Genomic DNA, 3,793 nt, shown 5'->3' with positions numbered 1-3,793 from the left:
CCTGTGCGCGCGGAGGCCGGGCCGGGCCGGGAGGGGCATCCAACCCCTGGTCGTGCCAGGCCTGCGGTGGCAACCTCGGCTTATCCCGCACAGGAGCCTGGACCCTGCCTCCTCAACGCTCTGCCAGGCTGCCGGCCTCATCCCCCCTTCCACCCCCCCCTACCTGGCCTGGAGCAGGTACAGTCAGGTTACCTGCTCCTTCGCGGATGCCAGGGGCCTGGTAGGAATTCTGAGCCCCGGGCCTTTCAAGGTCAGGGGCGCACGCCTCTGTCCTGGCTCTCTCCTGCTCCCGGCCTGCGCCTGGCCAGGGACTCTGCCATCCTCCTGCAAGGCCGGGGCACCTCCAGCCCAATCCGGGGCACGAGATGAGGAAAGATCGCTTTGCCAGTGGAGATTCAGCCTAAACTAGGAAGCGGACAGGGCTGACAGGGGCTGGGTCACTGGCCTTGTCACTTACCCTTCTCTCTGTAAACCTCTGTCTACTCCCAAGAGTTGCCTTTGACTCTTTCTTCTTTCTTACCTTCCCTCCTTCCTTCCTCTTTTTTCTTGTTTACTCCTTCCTTTTTTCTTTCACCTTCACTCTGTGTCCAGTTTTCTTTCTTTCTGTCTCCTCCCCAACTATTCCTTTGGGAGGAACCCGGGGGAGAGGTACAGGGCTTGTTTGGGGAGAGCGGGGTGGGGGGTGTCTTATTTTTCCATGCGCCTTCAATCAGAGGTGGCAATCTGCTGAGGAAGAGCTGGAGGGGCGCGGCTGTCTAGGGCTATGGATCTGGGCCTGGTGTGCCGTGGCCCAGGCAAGGCCTCGGTTATGATCACGACCGGATGGCGGCGGCCTGGCGTTCCTACTCCGCGGGTCCTGAACGGCAGCCTAGGCGTTCTGATTGGGGGGAATTCACGTCGTTTTTGTGTGCCCATTCCGAGGGCAAGGAGGCCTCCGCTGACTTCATTGGGGAGATGAGGCTGAGTCCTGGGCTCAGCCAGGCTCGATGGAACAACACGCAGGGAACTGCCACAAAGCTTCCTCTGCTTTCCCGGCCTGCTGGTCCAGGCTCCGGCTTTAATCGCGATAAGGGAGCCCCGCTAGGGCAAAGATTGGCTGTTTGCTTGCCAGTAGTTTCTATCAGGGTCAGGAGATGTTAGATATGACATCCTTGTGGGGACAGTACTACAGAAGGGAACCGTTCCAGTGCCAGTGTGTTTCAAATAATAGGGGAAAGGAGGCCTAAATTCTAGACACTGAGTTGGCGTTCCAAGTTGTAGGCCACGGTTTGAAGCTAGTGGGGCCATTCTCATTAGCGGAAACTGAAAACAATTTCCACCCCTGGGAATCCAACACGCCTACGGGCCTTCAGGCTCAAGCACACCGAACGGTGCTTCCCTTCCCAGCTCCAGCAGCTCAGAAACTATTTTCACTGCCCAGCTTGCCCTCCTGTTATCCGAGAGGCTGTCACAGGGCATTCGCCTCAATTCCTCTCTGCCTCTCAGGACTTGAGTAGTGGATTCGTTTTGGAGGCCAAGGTTTTTGAACTCTCAGGCTAGAAAAGGCAGTTTGTAATTACACCCATTTAGTGTTTCTTTATGCACACATAATCTCTTTCACCTCCAAAATAAAAGCAAACACAAAAGCCTGAATATTCTCTCTCCAAACCTGTGGCTAAATAGGAATAATATTTAGTTTTGTGATTTCCCCCTTTTCCTGGCACCAGTAAGGACTGCTTAATTCTCAACGCCGGATAATTATTTAGAAGCCATTCTATTTGGAAAGTCTAAGGTTATTTAAAGAAACATAGCCTGTTTTATTTTAAACATTACTAACAATAATTGGTGTCTTCTCTGGTTACCAAAAAAAAAAAAAAATGGAAAAGGCAACCAGGCGTGTCCAGCCTATTTGCAGACAATTACAATTAGGAGTGAAGGTTTCCCCCAGAGTTAATTTTTCTTAATGAAAATCTAAGGGGTCGATATTTAGGACACCCTGGGCTGCGGTGGGGGTGGGGATACGGCGGAGGAATTTACAAGGAAAGGAAAATATTAGGGAGGAGGGGGCTGAGGCGGCCTGGACCGGCCACGTCGGAGTTCATTGTGTCGGCCACTTCCCTCTTCCGGCGCGAGCAGAGGAAGGGGCACCCGGTGCCTCTCTGCGCGGCTCCGCAGCCTCTTTCTCCGGGAGAGCCTGGCATTTGCGGGTTTTCGCCTGGGACAGGGATGTATCAGGGTTTGGGGGGATTACTGGAACTGTTGGGGAGGATGAAGGAAAAACAGAAGATGGAAGCGACCGATGCCGCCCGCCTGCCCTCGCCGCCAGGGAAGAGGGCTAATGAGAAACACACTCTTGCAGGCACAATGTTCACACGTGAATTTAATTACCCCCTTTTAGGGGTCGCCTCTTTCTGTTCGGATTGGGGGTAGGTTTTGTTTTTATTTTTTTCCCCAATTAACATACAGGCCGAGGTCTTTTACCTCTGAAAGACTCTAAGGAGTAAGAAATACCTTCCTCAATTTGGCCAAGCTAAGAAACAGGATTAAAAGTCAATGCCCTGTGCCCCTCCCTGTTTTAATTTCTAGCCCTGGACTTGATCTGCAGCCCCGAGTTTTAGGCCTTGTAACTGCCGAGCCGAGGGTCGAGTGGGTAACCTAGGCGGGTCCGGGATAGTGGTCAGAAAGGAAGGAGCCCAGAAGGACTCATACGGGGGGCCCAGAGGCTAACCGCTCCGGAGCCGGCTTCCCAGCTACTAGAGCCAAGGGGTCTCTTAGGCGGAGCTGCTTTTTCGCCAGCAAACTCGCCTTTCATTGATCCTGCCTCGTGTTTTTTCGCAGTTCGGGTTCAGGGAATGCGACGAGGCTTGCAGAGCTCAGCGTTAGGGCCTCCAAGGTCGGAACACACGGCTGGGACGCTTGTTGGGTCCGCCCGGGGTGTGGATAGTGATTCCGGCGGACCGCGAGCTGGGCGCGCTGGTCGTGCGTGTACGCGGAGATGGAGCCGAGCGCGCGGCACAATCAGGTCCTCAAATCCGTGGCCCCAGGGAAGACTGGCCACTCTCTCCCTGGCCGCTCCTCGGTGGGGCCCTCGCTGGAGGCTCAGCGGCGATTTTGGGAGCTGCCCGGGCGCCCTGCGCTCCAGTCGGGCAGATGCCGGAGGGGAGTTCACAGTTGGTACTGCCTTCTCTGTGGCCTGTCCCTGTCCAGCGCGCTCCGGAAGAGGTGGTGGTGGCTCAGTCTGGGACGGATACTGCGTTGAATTTGACTTTTCTCGACCAGCCCCGGGTAAACTCTCATCTCTAGGGATCGCAAGGATTATTTACAGGGAGCTCGCCAACCAAACACAACAGTCTAATTTAACCTTTCCAAGTCCTCGTAAATTTTTACAGCTGCGAGTCACGAGGAGGCAAACGAATCTGTTGGTCGTTCCCAACTTCCCACCAGCCTGTGTGGCTTCTGAACAATAACTCCTTATGAAATATCATAAATATAGATTTAAATACAGTAGAGCGAGAATGCGATTTGGCTGCCTTTTTATGGCTTCAATTATTGTCTAATTTTATGTGAGGGGCTCTGCTGGCCGCACTCGCGCGCGGGACCCGCGTCTTGCTGATGGCGTGATTAATTGTGATATAAAATAGTCCGCTTCAGAAGTGTGTGTCTGGTGGTGGCGGTGGGAGGGGAGGGAGTACAGAGGCAAGGCCAGATTTGATCTTTTAATCTTCGTTGGCCACAATTAAAACAAACCCGATCGCGGAGCGCCACGATCCCTTTGCATAAAAACATATGGCTTTTGCTATAAAAATTATGACTG

This window comes from Bison bison, unplaced genomic scaffold, assembly GCF_000754665.1.
Source record: "Bison bison bison isolate TAMUID 2011002044 unplaced genomic scaffold, Bison_UMD1.0 scf7180017864364, whole genome shotgun sequence".
Lineage (NCBI taxonomy): Eukaryota > Metazoa > Chordata > Mammalia > Artiodactyla > Bovidae > Bison > Bison bison.
Note: the sequence above shows the minus strand (reverse complement) of the source record.